Raw genomic sequence first — 24,994 nt, 5'->3', positions numbered from 1 at the left:
GACGACATGATACCCTATGTAGAAAACCCAAAAGGCTCCACGAAAAAAAAATTGCTAGAACAGATACACAAATTCAGCAAACTTGCAGAATATAAAATCACCATGTAGAAATCTGTTGCATTTCTATACACCAATAATGAAGCAGTGAAAAGAGATATCAAGGAATTGGTGCCATTTAAAATTGCACCAAAAACCATAAGATATCAGAGTTATATTCTTACGAATGAAGAATTAAATATTTGAGACTAGGAATCCATTTTCCCCAATATCTCATGTGCCTGAAAGGGAATATCTTTTAATACCTGAAGGAATATAGATAACAGGTGATGGTAATCTGACAATGCTGATAGCAATGGAAAAGTTGTGATGAGTGACTTTTAGCTCATCAAGATTCATTTCTGATGAATTTATCGGTTTCTCTTTTTGCTCATTTACATTTATTTCTCTATTATTTGGATAGACCAATTTTCTCACTTTCCTTGGGTCTTAATCTCTCTTAGCTGACAATAACATAGAATTGCAATATATTTTTAAACTCCTTAACATGTGTTTTAATGATCTTTTTATTACTTCAAATGTCAATTGAGTTTAATACATTTTAAGTAACTTATGTGAGAATGATTATCTTACCCTTTGGGCCACACATTTGAGATAAACAAAGCCCCTCAATCTAGGACATGGGTTTAAAGTAATTTTCTAGCAATAAACAACCAATACTTCGTCTTTACTTTTAAGAAAAATTGTGTATTTAATAGGAGGCTTCCCCTATTTTCATGTTATGATTCAGAAGGAAAAAATGTGTACTATTTTATCATTTTGTACCACACCTTCATGTTTTAAGATCATTTAAAAAACAAAATACTTAAGCTAAAATAAAGAACCAGAGGTATTTCAAGCAAAAGAAACCACAGAAGGTCATTTGGGTTAACTCCTAGCCTTCAAGCACATAAATTTAATATTTCCATATTAAAAATGAGGAGCCTAAAAAGTAAAGTGTTCAGTCTGTTGACTTTTGTTCTCTATTCAAAAATAATGTCATCATATTCTGAGAGTCCATTATCTTATGATATCTTGATACATACTTGATACTTGAGCATTCAGTCTGGAGTATTCACAATATATCAGATAGTTTGGTAAATAAAACATCAGTTCTTGAGTGAACCCTATTAGAGCTGGTTATACAATATGTCCCAAAAAATATTTCTACCAGAACATGTGACTGTGACCTTATTTGGAAAACAAGGTCTTTGCAGATGTAATTGAGTTACGGATCTCATGATGAAATCATCTAGGTTTATCCAGATGGGCCTAAATCCAATGGCAAGTATCCCTATAAGACAGAAAAGGAGAAGACACAGATACAGAAGTCCAAGCCAAAGATGCACAGGAGAAAGCTATGTGAATACACAGAAGATAAAGCCACATGAAGACAGAGGCAGAAATTGAAGCTGTACATTAGTAAACCAAAGAATACCTGGAGCCACCTGAAGCTGGAAGAGGCAAGAAAGGATTCTTTCCAAGAGCTTATGGAGGAAATGCAGCCCTGCTAACACTTTGTTTTTTTGTTTTTGTTTTTTTGTGTTTTTTGTTTGTTTGTTTGTTTGTTTTTTACTTCTAGCTTCCAGAATGACAAGAGAATAAATTTCTGTTGTTTGAAACCACCAACTTTGCGGTAACTTGTCATGGCAACTCTAGGAATCTACTATACCCATCATTTGGCTTCTTCAAGTATAAGCCTAAAGAGCTAGATGAACATTGTTAAAGAAAATTATATAATGGAACTAACTACTCCTAATTTATAGATATTAATAGTAACAAACTTCAAATAAATACTCAATTCTATCCAGAAAATCTGTTTCTCTCTCTTCCACACACCAAAAAGAAAATTCACATCTCCTCTTCAACTATTAAACTTTATCTTCCCTATATTATTATCTATACTCATCTTTCTTTGAAAAATGGAAGACATTAAACTCAAATCCCATTATCTTATGCTGGTAAACTTGTAGACCTACCTGCATTAACAGACATTTCATCTTCTTCCCAAATGTGACAAAGGAGAATGCCCACACCCAAGACCTCTTATCAAAGAACATCTATCCACATGTTCTCAGGACCCACTATACTCTTGCCTTCTCATTGAATGAACTTTAGTTTGTATCCTCTTTTTTCAGCAATATCTGACTTTAGATCTCTTCTGGAGCATTCTAATAAGCACACAAACATGTTCTAATATAGGTTATCTTAGAAAAACCCTCCATTGACCTCATATCTGCCTTCAACTCCAATTCTCTAATAGTTTTCATAGAAAAGATGTTGACTTTTACTCACTCCCCAGTAACCTTTAATGTATTTCAATCTGCCTTCTATTTCCACCACATTTTTGAAAGCACAAATCAAGATCATAAGTAACCTCTATGTTGCCAAATCCAGTGAATAATTCCCTATCCTCATATATTAGATCTTTCAGTAACCATTAACATGGATGTCCACTTTCCTTCTTTCTTGAAACTCAATTTTCTCTTAATTTCCTTAACACTATACCCTGTTGGTCTTCCTCCTTCCCTTGTGGTTCCTCTTTTTCTACTTGAGGTTTTAATTTTCATACTCTTCATAATTCAGTTCCAGGTCATCTTCTCATAAAAAAAAAAAAAAACACTTTCTTTTTTAGGTGGTCATCTATACTCATGTCTTTGAATTACTGGAAATCTAACTCACAATTTATTTTTTTATCTAAAGTTCAGACCCAGTATGTGAGTTGTGTTCTTTCTACCTACTTGCCTGCTAGACATCACTTACTTATCTCACAGAACCCGCCAGTTTTCACCCACTTCCAATTTTTCACACTTAAACAAATGGTATTACTATCCACCCAGCTGTTAAAACTAAATATACAAAAGTCATCATAAATTCCACACATTTCCCCACATAAAGTCTTGTTTATGATACTTATCAAATATATTTCAACTTTGGCTAATTCTGTTCTTCTTCACTGCTACCTTCCAAACACAGGCCACAACTATTTTTTTACCACTATCTCGTACTAGACCAAAAGCCTATCACTGGGCTGCCTACTTCTACTCTTTCCCTCCTCCGATTCATTAATCTGTAATTTTTAAATCTAATTTGTTTACAGTCTCCTGTATTAGAATGAAAACTTTATGATAGTAGGGGATTAAATCTCCTCTGCTAATCACTGAATGTGTCTGAGCACAGTTTCTGATACAAAATAAGTCTGCATGTAGACTATTTATCCACTTTAGTACCTTCAGGAAATTCAAACTGTACAGTCATTAACAAATGATGTTCATGTGATAAGAGATAACTGAACTTCTAAAGTAATACTCAAGGATTTTTTAATTAATGTATTTATTTAAAAATAATTATTATCAAATATGTATCCAGAATCATGAACTCTGGATGAGCTCACAGACTATGGACTTACTCTCAGTATAATATCTTCATACAATAACATAAACCACTTAATTAAGGAAGGAAACTAGACACAAATGTTAGAGGGAAGCTCTGTTAAGTATGGCAAGAAATCTACACTGTGGTTGACCAGTGAGGAATTTAAAGTGAGACATGAAATGATTTCCTCAATATTTATATGAAGAAGTCCATAATAGAAGCCTCTAATATTGGACCGATACACTTTCCAAATAGTCTTCTGGGTATGTTTGTTTGTTTGCTTTCATTATCATTATCAGAGATTCCTCACAGTAACATCTTGAATGATTAAAGCAGATTAGAAAGCAAAAATCAGAAATCCTACATTAGACTGCTCAATGTTTATTATGCACATTATAGTTCATTTTCTATATGAATTTTCTAGTTTGATAAACTTTGGTGTTGTTGCATGTATGACTATGAAGTAGACACAGAATGTAAGAATCTGTGAATTGAGACGTGGAATTTTTGTTTTAGTGTTTTATTAGCGTTCTTAGACATTTTGAATTATTGTATGACTTCAGAGTAGGGCAACATAATAAAAAGTAATAAAGGATATAAATGATTTGGGGTAAAACCAAAGGTGAGATTAATAATCTGAACATGAATATGCTACATGTAATTAATTCTCAGTTCAATTTATGATAAAACAATAGCTTTAGAAGCAGACACATTTTAATTTGATTGATGCTCTGTCATATAATGATAGTGGTGTAAACTGTTTTTCATCTTCAAGTGCCTTTGAGATCATCAAAAGATAAATTAGCTGAAATCTTGAGCTAAAGTTGAGAATATATCAATCCATTGAAAAATCAGTGATTCTGTACCATCTATAGCTACTCAACTGAACCAAAGACCTCATTTCTCAAATATTCTGAATAAGAGAGAATTTCCAGATCATTTTGAGAATAGGAAAAAAGGTAATTGATGGCAGACACACAGATAAAGTTTGCACAGGGAAAATTCTGACAGCACTAAATATCCCAGGGAAGTGGCATGGTGTCATTTTTGTACTAAAACGTGAATGTAATTTGCATGTTGAGCCCTATAATCAGGAACAAATGACTCTTGGCCTTACAAATGAAACCATCCTGATTTTTCAAAAAAAAAGAAAGAAAGAAAGAAAGAGAAAAAGGAATGTAAGAACAACAAAAAAATGTGCCAAATCAGAAACATAAATAATACAAATTAGATAAAGATCGATATGCTACAAACCGAGCTACCAATTCATGAACAGAATCACAGATTATAGAAAAGCACTGTTCACATTTTCATACATTTCATGAGAATACATAAAATGCTTAAAATCTTGTGTTCAGTCTATTTAAGATAAAAATTATCAGTCTAGTTGACACATTCTCATTTAGTTTCATGTGGTATTAACAGAAGAAAGATATAAACTTTATTAATTTGTGAACCTTATAAGGTATTTAAAATGAAATTCTAATACTAGATTTTATTATTCTTTTATATGAATATTGCAGCTTTCTTAAGTGATATTCTTAAATACCATTTCAAAATATTACTAATTTGGCAGGCTATTTTCCTATTTGCTTCATAGTTGTTTTTGTTTGTTTGATTGTTGTCTTTTTTTAATTTCAATCAAAAGACTGAAGATCTTTAACCATAAAATAAATATTTCACCACTCCCAAGTCTAATTTTCTATGGAGAGTGACAAGATAATCGTGGATGGTCTGATGGCCTGCCCATGTCAGCCCTTCTGTGGTCTCCTCAGTCTGGAAGGATACCATATTTGGAAACCAGAACAATCACGTTGTCAATGTGTTTTGTTCTTTCTTCTGCCCATTAAAAGTACTCTAAATGGCTGAAATTCAGTGAAATTCAATGGTTGGTATAACAGACCAAGGCACTTGTTTAGGGAAGGGTATATTATTAAGGAACTAGGCACTTAGGACTTGATCATTCAAAAAGACTTCAGGGGAAAGGGAAGAGATCTAGCCAGATGGTGCTTAAGAAAAAAAATCTGAATCTCTTTCACATAAATCAGCCAATTAATATGCTAAGTCACAAAAGGTAAATCTTGAAACTGCTCTTTTCCAATTCCAAAGCTGTCCTTTCCTGACTTTCCTCAATTTTGAAGCTACTTTTCAGTTTTTCTCCACTAGTTTTAGTTTTTAAATATAGAACTAAAATGATTATTAAATATAAAAAGCAATGTAGAATTATTATCGCAGATGCTGGCACCCTGGTCTGGTGGCAAGGACACAAGCTAGGAGTCTGGGTTTCACTGGGCTTATTATACTGCTTAAATATGAATCATTCTAATTATTAAAATTGTCTCATCTGTGTGATAGGGTGGGCATTACACCTTCATCCAGAGTTGTTATAAGGATTAAATGGAATAGTAGATTCATGGTTAAAGGACTCACAATTAGAGCTTAGGTTATGCCTAGTTGAAATGTAGACATATCCAGACAAGTCTTTAGAGGATTGGTGAAAATGACCTACCAGCAGTTTATTTATCTAAACACACAAGCGGCTTTCTGGGAAGAAACAAATTTTTAAAAAGGGAGATAGAGAAAGACACAAAAGACACAAATAAAAAGTCTCAGTTTCCTAAAAGAAAGGTAATTTTGAGCCCAATATAGTGATGGTCACTCAAATCTATTTTCTGCCCTAACCAATGAACTCATGAACATACCCTAAAAAGATACTGCACAAAAGAAAACAAAAATCCAAATCTGACAATAAACAGTTTCATTATGATTCTGAAGATACTGGACAACAAAACTAGTCATTTTAAAACTATAACACAAAAGTGAGAGATCTGAATATTTTCTGCTTCTACATGGAACTTGGCATGCACATTTAGGGCATGTGGGTACCACTCAGCTCTGTCATATCAAGGATTTCAGGGGACTACAGATATCCTTGCCAGTGACAACCACAGACATATGGCATCCTGACAGCAGTGGCTATAAATCTAAAACTCCAAAGGCCCCTACTTTAGTGGCTTCAGAGCTATGAGCAACATCAATACCTGAATTGGGAGTTTAAATTGAGTACCAGCCACAGGGATGATAACCATGCAGAGGTATCAGGTCAATAATAAGTATAGGGTAAGACACAAGAAAAAGGCTACTGGGTACTCTAGGTCAGGGGTCTGCAAACTTTTTCTGTAAAGGGCCAGACAATAAATATTTTAGGTTTTGTGGGTCATACAGTTTCTATCACAACTACTCAACTTTATCACAACTACTCAATCACCAGTGTAGTGACAAAGCATCCATAGGTGATTGAGACATGAATAGGTGTGGTTGTATTTGGATAGCATTTTATTAAAAAAAAAAAAAAAAGGTTGGGGCAGGATTTGTTCTGCTGTAGAGACTTGTTTGTGAATATAATAGAATGATCCTTGAAAATTATTACAAATAAATAAGGAAATGCTTCAAAAAAGACTAGAAATTACGAATACATTGGCAACGAATGTCAAATAATGTTTGATCCCAAAGGAACTATAGTTACATATCCAAACTTCTTCAAACATAGAAGGTAAGCAAAATTATACTCTCTCTCTCTCCTCCCTCCCTCTCTCTCCTTTTCCTCCACCTCTCTCTATATATATCTTCCTGAAGAGAAGTCTCTGAACCTGTACTTCCATTTCTAACAATAGTTTCGCTGTTGCAAATTCCATTTTTCTGATAATATAAATAATTACATTGGTCAGTGCCAACCAAATAGTTTGCCTAATGAATGACAACATCCTCGACTTTAGCTAAGTTCTGGGAATGTAAGATGTTTTAAGATTCAAGATAAGTCATAAGGGTGGCTTAAACATTAAGATCATTAATAATTTTACTTAACAACAATATGGAACTGGAGTGTATTAAAGATGAGATAATTTACAAGAATGAGGGTCAAATGATTACTTTTGGAAGTGAATGTGTCCTAATTCTGGCTAATAAGTTATAAAAGAAAGCTAACCAGGACTACCTGGGAAGAATATCCTCATTCTTAAAAAGACAGATTCCTCACTCTTATATCATTCTCTTCTACCTCTGTCAGCATCTTAACTTGTCTTCTTAGGTATTTTTTTTCATAGTCTAAAAACATTTCCAGGCACCATCGAAGAAAGCAAAAATGAAACATGTTTGCTACTTTTTAAGAGTGAGGAAAGCCTTCCCAGAGGGTCTTCAGTAGTTTTATAGCTAAATTATTATGTAGATGTAATGCATATCACAACTGCAGCATAAAGAAAGATTGGTAAATGTACCTATATGGTTGAAAGGCTATATTTTACTTAAACAATTATCTTTAAGGAGAATGTAAAAGTTAGGTGAGTATATTGTAATCACCACAGCAATACATAAAAACTGTAGCGGAAACACAGTGAAAAATTCAATAGATAAATTAAATGAAATACTAAAATAATTTAAATAATCAAAAAAAGACAGGAAAGGAAAAATTAAAAAAAGACAGATGGTACAGACAAAATTAATAATAAAACAGTGGACCCTACATCCAACCATACTAATGATTACATTAAATATAAGTAGTCTAATACACTTTATTGAAAGAAATTCTGATACTGAATTATTTTAAAAGACCAAAATATATGCTCATATATATAAGAACATCATTTAAGAACTTGAAACACAACGATTAGAGAGGTTGAAAGAAAAAGAATGGAAAAAGATATATCATGCAAACACTAATAAAAAGATGACTAGGGTCACTATATCTGACAATGTGACTTCAGAAAAAAGGAAAATTAGCAGAAAAAAAGGGGGATATTATGTAATGATAGAAGTGTCAATTCATCACAAAGATCTAATAATGCTGTGTCTACATGTAACAACATGGCTTCAAAATACATAAAGCAATAGCTGATTAATCTAAAAGGAGAAAGACAAATCTATGACTTCTGTTAGAGATTTCAACATTCATTTCTCAATAATTGATAAAATAGGTAGACAAAAAACGAGTAAGAATTTAGAAGGCCTGAAGAACATTATCAGCCAACCTGTTATTTATAGAACATTCCACCCAAATCAGTTAAAATACACATTCTTTTCAAGTAGACATGGAACATTCCCCAAGATAGACCATCTTCTTTACCAGAAAATAAATTTATTAAATTAAAAAGATAAAAAGTATATTCTTTGGCCTAATAAAAGTAAAATATTTTTAAAAAAAGGTATTTGCTAAAAACTCAAATAATTTGATAATAACCAATATATTCCTAATAATACCTACATCAAAGAATGTCATAAGGAAACTTAAAAAAAATTTAAAGTGAATAAAAATTAAAATACAACATATCAAAAATTGAGAGATGCAGATAAAGCAATACATAGAGGTAAATTTATACCATAAATGTGTATGTTAGAAGAAAAAAATCAATAATCTAAGCTTCTAACTCGAGAAACTAGAAATAAAGAGCAAACAAAATGCAATTCATGCAGAAGGAAGGAAATAAAGAGCAGAAATTGATGAATTGAAAACAGAAAATCAGGGCGCCTGGGTGGCTCAGTTGGTTAAGCGACTGCCTTCAGCTCAGGTCATGATCCTGGAGTCCCAGGATCGAGTCCCGCATCAGGCTCCCTGCTCAGCGGGGAGTCTGCTTCTCCCTCTGACCCTCTTCCCTCTCGTGCTCTCTATCTCTCATTCTCTCTCTCAAATAAATAAATAAAATCTTTAAAAAAAAAAAAGAAAACAGAAAATCATAGAGAAAAATAAATCAAAAGCTGCTTGAGCAAAAATATCCATAAAAGTGATAGTCAAAATGAGGGATTAAAAAAAGTGATGACTCAGTGAACACCACTGGAAACAAAGAGGGAGAATATCACAAACAGTAAGAGGATACTAGGAGAACATTATAAACCCCTCTATGAATATACATTCAACAAATTCTATGAATTGGATCAATTCCTTAAGACACAAATTACAAAAGCAATTTCAAGGAAATGTAGAAAATTGGAATTACCTTCTATTAAAGAAATTGAACTCAGTTATAAAACCTAAAAATGTAAAAACAAAAATAAAAATAATTTTTAAAATAATTTTTAAATATCACCAAATCTACAAAATCTCTTCTAGAAAAGAGAAACAAAAAATAATTTTATGAGGCAACCATTACTTTAATAACAAAACTAGATAAGGACAATAAAAGAAAATAGGGCAGTCCAAAATCTTTCATGAAAACAAAAATCTTTGACAAAATATTAGCCAAATGAATACACTAATATATAAAAATAATGAAACATCATTATCATGCAGGGTTTATCTCAGGAATGCAAGTTTGCTTCCAACATTCAAAAATAAATAGACATATTTAAATCACCATATTAACAGATTAAACAATAGAGACTGATAAAATTCAATATCTATTTATGATAAAAACACTCTGGAAATTAATTGTAAATAAAAGCTTTCTGAACTTGATAAAGACTATCTACAAAAAACTTAAACCTATCACCATACTTAATGGTGAAAAACTGAATGTTCTTTACCAAAAATCAGGAATAAGACAAGAATATCTGTTTGTAATACTCCTACTCTGTATTTTACTGGTTGCTGTAGACACTGTGATAAGGTGAAGGAAAAAGGATGTGTCAGTTCTCTCTAAACTGATCTACAGATTTCATACCACCCAATTAAAATCCAACAGATATTTTGTAGATATTATCAAGCTAATTCTAAAATGTATATGGAAAAGAAGATGTACAAGAAATGCCCAATTTTTCAATAAAAGAGCAAAGTTGGAGGCATCACAAACCTATTTTAAGACTGACTCCTGACCTACAGTTATTAAAAGATTGTGCCATTAATAAAAAGACATGCAGATGGAAGAGACAGAACAGATAATGCTAAATTAGACCTATGCAAATAGAATCATTTAATTTTTACCAAGATGCATAGATAATTCAATGGAAAAAGGATTTTTTTCAATAAATGGTACTGAAACAATTGAACCGCTGAGTATAAATAATTCAAAACAAAAGAACCTCAACCTATATCTCATTCAGTACAAAAACATTCCTTCAAAATGGATCAAAAACTATAAAATTCTTAGAAGAAAATATAAGGGAAATCTTTATAATCTTGGATTATTCAAAGAAATCTTATATAAGACACCAAAGGCATAATTTGTAAAAGAAATATTTGGTAATGTGAAATTAATCAATATTTAAAATATTTTCCCTCCAAAACATTTAAAAACTAAATATATATTGAGACAAAAATTTCCAAATCAAGTATCTGACAAGGGAATTGTATCTAGAATATATAAATGCAATAATAAAAAGAAAATTAAAATTAAATGGGTGATTTTAGCCATTCTGACTGGTATGAGGTGATATCTCATTGAGGTTTTCATCTGAATTTCCCTGATGCCGAGTGATGTTGAGCACTTTTTCATGTGTCTGTTGGCCATTTGGATGTCTTCTTTGGAAAAATGTCTGCTCAGGTCTTCTGCCCATTTCTTGATTGGATCATTTGTTCTTTGGGTGTTGAGTTTAAGAAGTTCTTTATAGATTTTGGATAGTAGCCCTTTATCTGATATGTCATTTGCAAATACCTTCTCCCATTCTGTTGGCTGTCTTTTGGTTTTGTTGACCAGCTAAAATTAAAAAGTCAGGAAACGACAGATGTTGGCAGGGATGTGGAGAAAGGGGAACCCTCCTACACGGTTGGTGGGAATGCAAGCTGGTGCAGCCACTCTGGAAAACAGTATGGAGGTTCCTCAAAAAGTTGAAAATAGAACTACCATACAATCCAGCAATTGCACTACTGGGTATTTACCCCAAAGATACAAATGTAGGGAGCTGAAGGGGTACGTGCACCCCAATGTTTATAGCAGCAATGTCCACAATAGCCAAACTGTGGAAAGAGCCAAGATGTCCATCAACAGATGAATGGATAAAGAAGATGAAGTATATAAACACCATGGTATATTATGCAGCCATCAAAAGGAATGAGATCTTGCCATTTGCAACGGCGTGGATAGAACTGGAGGGTGTTATGCTGAGTGAAATAAGTCAATCAGAGAAAGACATGTATCATATGACCTCACTGATATGAGGAATTCTTAATCTCAGGAAACAAACTGAGGGTTGCTGGAGTGGTGGGGGGTGGGAGGGATGGGGTGGCTGGGTGATAGACATTGGGGAGGGTATGTGCTATGGTGAGCGCTGTGAATTGTGCAAGACTGTTGAATCACAGATCTGTACGTCTGAAACAAATAATACATTATATGTTTAAAAAGAAGAAGAAGAAGAAGAAGATAGCAGGAGGGGAAGAATGAAGGGGGAGAAATCGGAGGGGGAGATGAACCCCATGAGAGACTATGGACTCTGAGAAACAAACTGAGGGTTCTAGAGGGGAGGGGGGGTGGGGGAATGGGTTAGCCTGGTGATGGGTATTAAGGAGGACACGTACTGCATGGAGCACTGGGTGTTATATGCAAATAATGAATCATGGAACACTACATCAAAAACTAATGATGTAATGTATGGTGATTAACATAATAATAAAAAAATTAAATGGGTGAGAGACCTGAACAGACTCTTTACAAAGAAGATATGCAGATGGCAAGGTATACTCATGAAAAAGATGTCCAGGAATAAAAGTTATTAAAGAATTGCAAATTAAAAAACAATGAGGTACCACTACATACCTATTAGAATAGCTAGAATTAAAAAAAAAAAAAAAGCCAAACAAGCAGAAAAAATAAACAAAAAGGTTAACAATAAGAAGTGCTACTGAGGATGCATTTTGTTGATGGGAATGCAAATTATTACAACCACACTGTGATACAACTGTGCCATTTTTCACTGAGTTAAATACACATTTATATGATCCAGGAATCCACTTTTAGGTATTTGAGAATAAAGGTTCTCCAGGGGATGTTTGTTGTTAAAATCTTGAGATATTTTTGCTTGTTAAATCCATGGATGTTACTGGCATCTAATTGGTAGAGGCCAGGGATGCTACAAAACATCCTACAATGCCCAGGACAGTACCCTATAATAAAAAAAATTACACAGTGTAAAGTATCAATAGTGCTGAGGCTGACAAATCTTGTCCTAGATAAAGGAAAAGGTTCAATATGAAAAAACCTGAATACAGATAGCACTATTACTCATAGTTGCCTCCAAACAGAAAAAAACCCAAATACCTTATAATGGTGAAAGGATAAACAAATTGTGGTACATCCATACAATAGAATAGTACTTAGGAATAAACAAGACTGAACTACCGATTCATGAAACAATATGAATCTTAAATGAACTATGCTAAGTGAAAAGATGCCAGTCTCAAAATATTACATAATGTATGATGCCTTTATATGACATCCTCTTAAGCTTTAAAATTACAGGAATAGAGAAAAATCAGTGGTTGCCAGGAAATCAGGGGAGTGTCTGATTATGAAGGACAGCAAGAGGTAGTTTTGGGGGGTAACAAATTGTCCTGTATCCTCTTTGGTGGTGGTTATACCAAACTGTGAATATGTTTAAACTCACAGAACTGTATAACAAAAAAAGAGAAAGAAATTTATTGTATGTAAATTTTTCAAATGACTAAAAAAAGTACATAAGTCCTTTAAAAAACTGAGAAAAGTAAAAATTTTATATATTTTTAAATGATTACATTTCTCAATGGTACAGTGAATTAAGAGAATAGACTCTGGAGCAATGATAACTAGGTTCAAATTCCACCTCTGCCAATTATCAGCCCTGTGATGGACACAGGGCTAACCTAACCTCTCTGAACATCAGTATCCTCATCTATAGGACTGGAAATAATAATAGTTTCTACCTCATTTTTTGTTGTGAGTTAATATAAAATAACATACTTAGAGTATTGCCTGATGGATTATAAATACATTATGAAAATCAGCTATTTTTATTGTAAATGATAATATTTATATAGTACATACTTCTATATTATTTAAACTAGAAGAATTTGAAAGACGTTACTATATTAAAATTGTAATAGATTTTAATAAAAATGTTGGATATAGTACATATATCATACCTTATAATTTTTTGTGTCATATGTTGGTCAGGACTTTCATGAACTCCATCAATGTCTGTTTTTCTCACTCATATCATAACTACTTTCCCATTTCAGTAAGTTTGTATATAAAATCTCCTTCAAATGGTCTGATTTTATTTTATATAGATGTTGTATGATTTGTTTAACTGATATCCCACTACTAAACATTCAAGTCATTTCCATCTTTTCTTTATAGAATTACTTTTATACTAAATTAGAGCTGTGGTTATTCCTTATCTAAGATGTTTTACCAGTATCTTTTTCAAAAATTAAAGCCTTATCATTTTGTAGTTTCTAGTTATTGAATTCCCATTCTGCCTTTAAAAACAGCATGAGGAGACAGTCTGATAATTAATTTTGAGAATGTAAGTTTATATTTCCAGAACCACATATATATATGTGTGTGTATACAAAAAAAAAACACATTTCTTTTTTTACCAAATAAACAGAACAACATGCCCCCATTCTATCCTCTATGAAGAATGAATTTGTAACTTTATCTTAAAAAAGCAATCTCAGGCTCTGTGCTCTCTGTTTATTCACCTTTGATTCCCAGGTCCCAGCCTAGACAGCCATGGAAGATGAGTCCCCTGCTCTGAAAGTAGACTCTTCTTTCCAAGAGATAGCATCACTTCTATTATTTGCAGCAGCACAGGTCAGGTCTCTATCATGAATCTTGAGAACACATGTCAAAACAATTTGAACTATACTTCATTGATAAATACAAGTTTTGAAGGTATCTGAATTGCATACTTTCCAAGTATGTTATCTAACAACAGAAACAAAACACCCTATCCAAAATATATATTTTTCTCGTTAGACTACAAGCTCTTCAAACCAGGAAACTTAACTATACTCATTTTATATCCCTGAAACATGCATAATGATCAAATGTATATTAAATAAGTGCTTAGTGGAGGTATTGTTAAAGTAGATATATGTACATATGATAAATGCTTAGATTTCTTACTTGAAGGAAAATGGAATAAAAATCTTCTAAACCTAAAACTTTGCTTTGCTGTATATAAATATGATCATATAACCATATATTAAAAGAATTGTTCAAATAAGCCACAACTCTTTCCATTTTTCTCTCTTGTGGTTGAAATGTGATATTATTATTGCTCTTTGTTACTTAAAATTTTAGACATACACACACACACACACTCAAGATGTCCACAAACAAGTACTGAACAGCAAGGAAATATACTAACTTTAAGGAGGTTAGTGTATTTATATATAATTTATATATAGATTATTTACCATCCACATTAAGTAAAATGTTTACCTTCACAGTTATAGAATTTCTAATTATCTTATTTACTCTTGTGCAATTTTTAAATTTGTAATTTAGGAATTATGTAAACTCTTCCATCTGACGTTACTTTTCTTCAAGGTGATGGCCCTAGCTAATTTAGTTAGATAGCTACAAAGAAATGTAAAAAGAAACCAGGTAGATAATTATATAATTCTTGTATTGGATATACATTTATTATTTTTAATAGTTTATATAATGTCCAAAATTCTCAGTAGGGAATAATAATCATTTTAGGTTAATCTGTCAATCAAAAATAAATATTTTTCTTTTTTCCCAGTGATTATATGTTAGAGACAATCATGAAAACTGAGCGGGAACATGTTGGGAAGCATAATACCATAAATTTACAGCTGGGCTTAAGTTGGCTAAGAGACTGATGACCCACTTGTTAATGTGGGAGAAATATTCACAGTGTATATAGAGTTACTTTACTGTGGGTAGTTTTATGTGTTGTATTATGTTAGAACTACTCTATTTGACCTCTGTTCAGTGATGCATTATAAATGTGAAGTATTGTACTTCCTTAGAAAGCAGACTCAATACATTTCAACCCCATGCTGGTTGTTACCCAAAGCAAGCATGGTTAAATTACACGCATCTCTTGGTTTTAAAGGAAGGGAAAAATTGGGGGAGGAGACACATTTCTCATGGATTAGCATCCTCTGATCTATTTTTGCAACTAACCTAATACAAATTCAGTAGATCATTTTTTCATGGTTGAGAAGAAAAATGTTTTATGTCTGTGTTTTTAATGTTGAACAGATCTGAAAAACATTTAAAACAGCCCTACCAAATCAAGTGTTCTCATTAAATATTAATGTTTCACACCACATAAGCATACAAATCATGTTTATTGGAAAAGTAATTTTGAGATTCTTCTGGAGTATTTTTAACCTACATCTTATATATCTGTATCCTTCAACATACACATACACAATCGAGTGACATATGTTTGGTCCTACATTAAATTCTGAATGGTTCAGAATCATTCAAATTCATTCTGGGTACAGATCTTGTCCGCATTCCCTATAGTATTACATAAACTTGTTTTTAAACAGTAGATGCTACATAAATAGTAAAAGCACATGACTTTTAAAATGAAGAAATAACTTGAGTAACCTTAATTATACTGTTCTATGTGACCACTTAGAGTTTTTACTTACACTTAAAATATTTAAAGTGAAATAAACTGTGAACATGAAAGGCATAATATGTATTGGGGGTAACAGTAAAGTACATATTCAAATAATACAATAAAAATTTTATTACATATAAATATCCTTAAAGTTTGAATTTTTCTTTTAAATTGTAGATTTTATTTTTTTAAGATTTTATTTATTAGAGAGAGAGATTCTGAAGCAGACTACTCACTGAGCACAGAGCCTGATGTGGGGCTCAATCTCACAACTGTGAGATCATGACCTGAGCGGAAACCAAGAGTTGGATGCTTAACCAATCCAGGTGCCCGCAAATTGTTGATTTTATTTAATTTTTTTAATTTTTTAAAGATTTTATTTATTTGAGAGAGGGAATGAGGAGAGAAAGAGAGAGCACGACAAGCAGTGGAGAGGAGAGGGAGAAGCAGACTCCCCTGCTGAGCAGGGAGCTTGATGCAGGGCTTGATTCAGGAGTCTGGGATCATGACCCAAGCCAAAGCCATACACTTAACTAGACTGAGCCACCCAGGTGCCCCTCAAACAGTTGATTTTAAAGAGTGACTTGAAATAATGATCATTATTGATCATTGCAAGATTATTACCAAATAAGCCTTTATCATATAAATGTAAGGGATATTAAAAAATTATCTGCTCTGGGTTTCAGTATGCAAGACGTGCTTTTGTTTTAATCAAAGGGGGAGAAGTTGGAGTAAAAAATGTGGAAGTGATACACTACATAACAGTTTCTATCATGGGTGCCTGGGTGGCTCAGTTGCTTAAGCAACTGCCTTTGGCTCAGGTCATGATCCTGGAGTCCCGGGGATCGAGTCCTGCATCGGGCTCCCTGCTGAGCAGGGAGTCTGCTTCTCCCTCTGACCCTCCCCCCTCTCATGTACTCTCTCTATCTCATTCTCTCTCTCAAATAAATAAATATTTAAAAAAAACAAAAAACAGTTTCTATCATGTCAGAACATTTCTATTTTAGTATTTTTTTAAATTGTCATTTCTTTTTCCTCTTTTTTTCATGATTATAACATCTCATTCAGACTGTAATTATTATTCATGAGGCCTGACTAAAAATGTTTTATTTATTCAGATGCATTTGTTTCAAGGCTTTGAAAATGATAAATTCCTCCTGTCTTGAGTTATTAAGATTGAACCATGTCTTCAAACTGACACTTAGACTAGAGTATAAAGGATACATTCAGACTGTTTATGAGTTATACTTCTTAGAAACCAACAGAAAGTAAAGCCATGCTTATATATCATCCAATTTGCTCAATATTTTAAATATAAATAGTACTGTGTAGTTCCATACATGAACCCCTGAGGCTGAAGATTCTATGGGACTTTTTGATATTTCTTTGAAACTTGAGAGGAGCCATTGGGAAACTGATATTGAATCATTCATTATCAGAAGACCCAATAAATGAAAAAAGTGAATTAAAAATATTAATGTCTTAGTAAATGTCACTGTTAATTGCAATTTATTTATTCAACACATTATTAACTAAAATGATATGTATTATGGAATCCAGTGATTTTTCTGGATCTCTCACAGGAAGGTGGTGGTCGTTGTGATTAGAAGATGTTGTAAGAAGCAGAAAAGAAACCTAGATATTGATTGGAGAATAAGAAAATAAATCAAATTTATGGAATGCTCTACTTAAAGAATTAGGATTTGCTCTGAAAAAAAAATCAGGAATAGAACAATGAATACAGTATTGTTAAAATGAGATTGAAAATCTTAGATGTTTAATGTTTCCAATACACTGTTGATGTTAAACAAAGAGTAACTTTGTTTATATGCTTATATAAAGCTCTAATATTTTATGGTAACCAGGATTTTAAAACAACAACAAATATTGCTATATGAGAGTAGCACTTCTAAGAATATAATGATCTTTCCATGACCCTAACATGTTAGCTCTCAAGTTTTATTCTGGGGCTTAGTAAAATGAGCCACACATCAACTGTGGGCCTCCATTCCTTTCTTTTTCTTGGCTTTAGACTCCTTCATATGTAGTCAACTTCTCTTCATTATTCCTATTTCCTGCCTCTTCTTTTGGTCTAAGCTGGTTACCTAAGCATTCCTCTCCACTATATATTTTGGGGTAATATGGAATATTTGAGTTTTCAGGCACAAGTGAGTAACCTTTGCATGAAAATGTAACTAATAGTAGAATAGCTCTCTGTTTGCTTTCATGGCAGCTATTCAATAGTGGTTATTCATTAACAAGTTCTCTTCCAGAGTAAAGTACTTGGAAAGAAGTGGTTCAGAATGTAGTCTTTGTTTCCAAGTCTTCCTTTTATCTTGGTTTGTTCCCTATGTCCTCATGCTTGAAGCAGTCACTCTGTTCTTGTATGTCAAACTTACAATTACCTTCACATTCTACTGAAACAGTCATCACTCACAAACTCCCACTCAATGTCTCTGTGTCAGTGGGAATGAAACTCCGTTGATAGGATTTCCCACCAATTCAATATTGAAGTCAGAAATATATTGCATGGTTTAAAATATAGTTCATGGTTTCAGACTTACAGCCACTCCTATTGAAGGATGTAAGGCCAAAGACTAAATATAGATGTAATAATTTTGTGAATATAGGGAGCCTTGAAGATTTAAGCAAGGAGGCAAAGCAAAAGAAAACAAAATTATTCAAGTGTGCTGGAAGAGAGACTGTTACGTGTTGTGGCAAATCTGGAGGCAGTTATCTATTCATTCAGCTACATTTTTCACTGAAGATTAAAAATACATGGCGGCATTAAAGCACATTTTGAGACTCTTCACAAGATCATATAAACATAATGAATACACAAGACACTTTGACCTTTTGCTTTAAAAAAAATGTACCCTTTTAAAATTACCAGAATAATAAAAAAGCAGTATAACAATATTTGGATATTGTTAAGTAAATAAATAATAAAATAAAATAAAATAAAAATATCGTCTATACATTCTGTTATAGGTTGAGTTGTGTCTCCTAAAAATTCAAATGTTGAAGTCCTAACTGCAACTACCTCAAAGTGTAACTTTATTTGGAAACGGATTAGTTGAAAATATTAGTTAAGTAAGATGAGGTCATTAGAGTGGGTCTTAATCCAGTATGACTGGTATCCTTTAAAAAAAAAAATTTTGGACACAGGGTCATGCAAACAGGGAGAACAGAATGTGAAGAGGCAAAGGAAGAAAAAGGCAATCTACAAGCCAAGGTGAGCAGCCTGGAACAGATCCTTCCCTCACAACTCTCAGAAGGAACCAACCCGATTGACACCTTGCTCTTGTACTTCAAGCCTCCAGAACTATGAGACAATAAATTTCCATTGCTGAGGCTGCTTATGTTGTAGTACTTTGCTATAGTGGCCCCAGCAAACTAATGCACCCTCATTACCCAGAGATAATCTTAATAAAAATTTGTTATAAAATATGTAGTCTGTAAATATTTGTTAGTATGTTTCATTTTTTTCCCCACATAAAAATAAATTGCAAACGAGGTTTTTTAGGCTTTGGCAGTGAGTTTTTGTTCCTACCCTGAAATCTAGTACTCCCTCCTGGTAGCAATACACCAATTTTAATGCTAAGCTAAATGATAACATTCCCCAGGCTCCCTTGAAACTAGGTGTACTTATTTGCCTAAATTCTGAACTGAGATATTAGAAGAAAGGGTGTGTGAGAATGTCAAGAACTGCAAAATTTCTGCAATTTTACACTTCCTGCAATCAAGCAAATAAATTGGCATGCCACAGTCTCTTAGAAGCTAGAAGAAGATATGGGTCAGAGATGAAGGACTTTATTTCTCACAGCAATAGTTGTAGTCAGAATATCAGCATTTTATTTTCCTAGTTGTCCAAGAGCCAATTCCAAGCCCTTCAACAGGGCTATGAGAAGAAGGCCAGGCAACACCTGTGCTTATGGAGCCTGAAACTTTTGTAATAGTAAGTCTGCATACCCTTCGCAATCAATTAAACATACTTAAAACATCATTTTCCATAATGGTTAAGAAATCTGGTATACAATTTTATCATCATTTATTCATCAAATCCTTTTTTATTGTGTTCCCATTATTCTGTTTCCATTTTTTCTCCAGTACCAAAAATTTTAATGCACTTTATTATCTGCATTTTTTGTAATTAAAATTATTTCTACAAGATTGGTTAATGCTTTTCTGTTGTGAGTTTTGTTTAATTTATTCTTTTATGTATATATGTGTATATGTAGACAAAACAATTAAACGTCATGTTTATGAAATAGAATCACCATTTCAATCCCTGCCTTCTCTCTTCTCTTTCTACATATATACAAAACACCAACCCAAAACTTAAGTCTTAGGAAGTAACAACACTTGAACGTTTCAGTTCTGGGGGTAAACTGTATAGCTCTAAATGGCATACTTTTATTATGTTATCATAGTTTATTAACTCTAACTCACATCTGATAAGACCCTTCAATGAATTTAATGTAACTTTGTTTATATTACTTTTCTTCTCTCTAAATTTGATTACTTGCACATGTATTTGTCTTAGTTTTAATTTGATTTAACTTGTCAATGGCTAATGCTCATAAATCCAACTTCTTTTATTTACTCAGTATATATACTTTTTTATTTATAATAGATATGTATTATCAACAAAAAGAGATAAATGAGCCTATCTGGATAGAATTAATATTGATAGGTTCTCTTATTGAGGTTGAATAACAGAACTAGATTTAGTAATTAAGACTATGTTGGTGTGTTTGATAATGCAGAAAAGATCTGGTCAGATCCTCTGAGTTGCTTCTAGCTCAGTAATTCACAATGCTTTTAGCTCTTAAGATAATGATTCAGGATGTAAGTATATTAAACATAATGCATTTTGATATATACCCTGTGTAGAAAATTTAAGTGTTAATATTCATATATGCAATTCATACCCATATTTTTTTTGTCTTTTATGAAATGGTGAGCTCAGGACTACTGCTGCTTATAGTTTTCCTGCACATAGCTCCCCTTGTAATTAGTAGATGAGTAACAAAAATAGCAGCTCTGTGTTTGTGTGTGTAAGAGTGAGTCTTGCCTGGCTGTATTAACAGCTGCAAAAATGCATTTAGGCACCAAGAGACAATTATCTAGGAATCAGATCAAGGAAAGGAAAGTAATAATTACGTGTTACATTCACTGATATGCTAGTAATAATACTGTAGAGAGAGAAAACTAGGTCTGCGAACAAATGAAAATTTTCTTCTGACTGTACCAATAATACATTCTCAGGATTCACTAGTACCAAGTAAATACCAAACCTAACATCCAACAAAAGAGAAACCATCTAATATCTTAATACTAGTTTTATTATTTATAAGGAACCAAAGCTGAATAACAAGCTAAATGAAACCTTGAACTGTTTAGGAAGAATAATTTTGCAAATCACAATTACTGGTAAAAAAATGCATCACCAATGCATAAGAAATTCAGGTGAAGGTGAAAAAAAAAAAAAAAAAAAAGAAATTCAGGTGAAGGTTCAGAAAATTTTGATCATTTAACTTGGGAAAAATATAATTATTTGAGGCTTCTGTGTGACTAAAGACTAGAGTCACAATAGAGACAGGAATCAAAATTAACAAGAGACAGTGAGACAGATATTGCTTGTTTTTTTGGCTGCTTAGCATTGAAATGGTCTTCCTAAGGTTGGGCAGTCCGACGCCTTGCGAGGGCTGATGAAGTCTTTCCACTAAAACCAAAAGGGCCAGATCCATAGTCTCGTAAGCCCTTGGCAGCTCATAAACAGTCATGTGACTTAGCCTGAGCTTGAGATCTCTGCTCTACTAGTCAGACTCACCTGCCCTACAGGGTGTTTCTGTACTGACAGTTTACAGATCCTCTGGATGATTGTGGTGGCAGTTAAAATAGCCAGAGTCCAGTGACCACAGTGCCAGCGGCATTGAATTCCAACAACTCAGCAGGTCACGTCCAGCGGTCTCGGCACCAGAGGCAATTTTCTAACCAGACCCAGAGCATGATATGGTGTTGACTGTGTTCTTGGCTGCCTGGTCTCCCTTCTGCCCTAATCCTTTTTTTCTCAGCCCAGTTCAGCAGCCTTCCTTTTGGTTCTGGAAGGTTCAAGGTATCTTCCCAACAAATCATTTTTCTGTTAAACTAACCAAAGGTGGTTTTACTTGTTTGAAATTAATAACCCTTGCTTGATTACATTAATGGTACCAATGATAACATAATTCTAATCCTCATCTGTAATCCTTATAAATTAAAAAAACATATCCAATGTTTTATATAATCTAGTCAAATATTTTAATATAGAAATTAGAGGCCTTAAAGCACACTTGAATCTACAGACCATTTGTATATCAACACTTCAGGTATTAAGAGAAAAGAAAGTGAACTTAATCCAAATAATTTGGAGAATTCCATATTTCTGAATTCTTCAGAATAATACCTTAAGAAATTGCTGCTAATAAAAGTTCCTCGATTTGGGGAAGGAAAACTCATCACTCATTTTTTTTCATTCTTATTCTCAGAATATATAAATATGCATATCAAGAATAAATTAAGCACATAATCTTAATTTAAATGGCATTATATGCATGTCATTGAGAATACATGAAACAAACTATGAGAGAATAAACTGCAGTACTCTCAATCTTTTTTTCTAAACAAATATAAGCGAGGAAACTGACTATTCTTATTAATAACAATGACTGACTAAAAGTAAGACATTTTGTTGAGGTCTACTTGATACAGTTGTTTTGGAATGATTAATATGAATTTTTTTTTAACTTGGGAAAGTATTTTTTTAAGATTTATTTACTTATTTATTTGACAGAGAGAGAGAAAGAAAGAGCACAAGCAGGGAGAGCGGCAGAGGCTCCCGAGTAAGGAGCCCGACATGGGGTTCGATCCTAGGACCCTGGGATCATGACCCAATCCAAAGGCAGACACTTAACCAACTGAGCCACCGAGGCACCCTGATTAATATGCATCTGTTACAATGTAGAACATTTTATTTAATTTTTATTTTATTTTATTTTAATTTTATTTTTACCCAGTAATGCATGAACAGATATACAAGGCATTAGCTCATTCCATTACCTGGACCTTAGTTCTGGCCCCCTAATCCCTGGCTTCCAACCCAGATAACATAAGCCTTAACATATCTGTGATTCCAAGAAATGGCCATCACTGCTTAGGGTCAGAAAGGATTGAGGAAGTCTATTTCCATAATACTTAGTAATTTTAAAAGCTTTACATTACTTTTTTCTTAATGTTTAGTATAAATGACCATGTCAAAGTTGCATTGTGACATATATTTTAGCTTATGATTCTAGTAATTGAAGAATTGGCGGCAAGGAAACCTACTAGAGCATATCAACCATTTTAGGAGAAGATATGTTGTGTTATACACCCCTTTCTCCATTCAAATCCTTGTGGCTAAAGCATTCCAAGAATGGGTAACTACACAAACAATGAAATGGAGCCAGCTCTGAATGTTGTGTACGTGTATCTATGTATTTGTTGTATATCAATGTCTGAAATGTCAGATGTAAGGAGACTGATCTGAATGGGAGTATTTATATAAATTACATTAGAAAACTTGCTGGTATACTATAGACTGAATTGTGACCCCTTGAAACTCATATGTTGAAGCCCTAACCACCAATATGGCAGAATTTGGAGATGGGCCTTTGGGATACTATTAGGTTTAGATGTAAAGTCATAAAGCGAGAATCTCATGATGGAACTAATGTATTTTTAAAACGAGGTGCCAGTGAGTTTGCTGGTTTTCTCTCACCACCATCTGAGTATGCAGCAAGAAGGTGGCCATCTGAAAGCTAAGAAGAATGCCCTCAAAGAATCCAACCTGCTGGCACCCTGATGTTGGACTTCCCAGCCTCCAGAACTATAAGAAATTAATTTCTGTTATATAAAACACCCAGTTTATGGAATTTTGTTATGGAAGCCTGCAGATGCCTTATATGCTAGAATTATTACTCTACTGTGAAGCTTGTAACAATTCTTTCACTAATTAACCACTTATTTTTTTTTTTCATAACACTGATGTATTTGTTTGGAAGCATCTAAAAGGAGAAAACCTCAAGATCCTTGTTTTCAAGAACCTTAGAACTTGAAGAAAAATTACATGTACTTGCAGACAACTAGAAAACAATTCTGAAGTTATACAATTATACAAAAGGTGTGTATATATATATATGCTAAATGCAAAGTGATGTAAGAAAAAGCAAGGACTGGGATCAGCATAGCTTCCTGGAAGAAATTTGGCAAAACAGTTATACAACTCTTTGGGGGGCTACAGTAACCTTTTTGGACCTCACTTATATTTCAGTTGGTTTCCAGTTCTCAGAGTCTGTGAAATCATGATTCTTAGTTTAACTCCAGTAGGTTTTCTTAAGAGCAGGCACAAAGTTTACTAGTTAAACATTTGTTCAACAGATTTTACAAGATAAGTCTCAGAAGATTTGAGTAAATGAGCCTAGAATTGTGTATCTGTTGGCTGACCAGACTGACTAAATAAATCAGCTCATTTGGAGTCCTCATATTTACACAATTATGTTCATATAAACTGTCTCTTATTAAGTATCATACATATGCCAAGCATCCTACCCATTTTGTCACTGACCTTTACTATAGCTACTACTCATTTATAACATGAGTATAGGTGGATCTAGTCTTTATAGATGAAGAAACTGAGGGTCAGAGAATTTAAAATGACTAGAAGTGCAGAACTGGGATTTAAGGACAAATCTGACTGGCTCCAATGCATGCTATCTTTCCACTTCACTTTACATCTGTAATAACATAAAACTCTCTAACATTTAGTGAGAGTTTATTGGGGACTTATTCTAAAGGTTGTGCAAATATTAATTCATTTGATTCTCCAACAACCCATGAGATAGGTACCTTTTATCCTATATAATAGACGAGGATATGAAGAACAGAGAGGTTAAGTATCATGTGGGTGATTACACAGCTAGCAAGAGGCAGAGTTGGGATACACTGGCATGGATGCTTCCCTATATAATACTATGTAAAATCTGGCTAG

The 24,994-nt window shown here is 33.2% G+C and overlaps 1 long non-coding RNA gene across 1 annotated transcript in view; it reads left to right on the top strand.

The window, feature by feature from the left end:
- Window positions 1-24,487, top strand: part of LOC113911609 — an 83,763-nt gene extending 59,276 nt beyond the window's left edge. Inside the window, exons 3-4 of the long non-coding RNA XR_003516552.1 lie at window positions 24,009-24,127; window positions 24,385-24,487. This is a non-coding gene — a long non-coding RNA (uncharacterized LOC113911609). The remainder of the gene's footprint in view (window positions 1-24,008; window positions 24,128-24,384) is intronic.
- The last annotated feature ends 507 nt before the right edge of the window (window positions 24,488-24,994 follow it).

This window comes from Zalophus californianus, chromosome 12 (genome assembly GCF_009762305.2).
Source record: "Zalophus californianus isolate mZalCal1 chromosome 12, mZalCal1.pri.v2, whole genome shotgun sequence".
Taxonomy (NCBI): domain Eukaryota; kingdom Metazoa; phylum Chordata; class Mammalia; order Carnivora; family Otariidae; genus Zalophus; species Zalophus californianus.
This window is presented reverse-complemented; position numbering and strand designations above follow the sequence as displayed.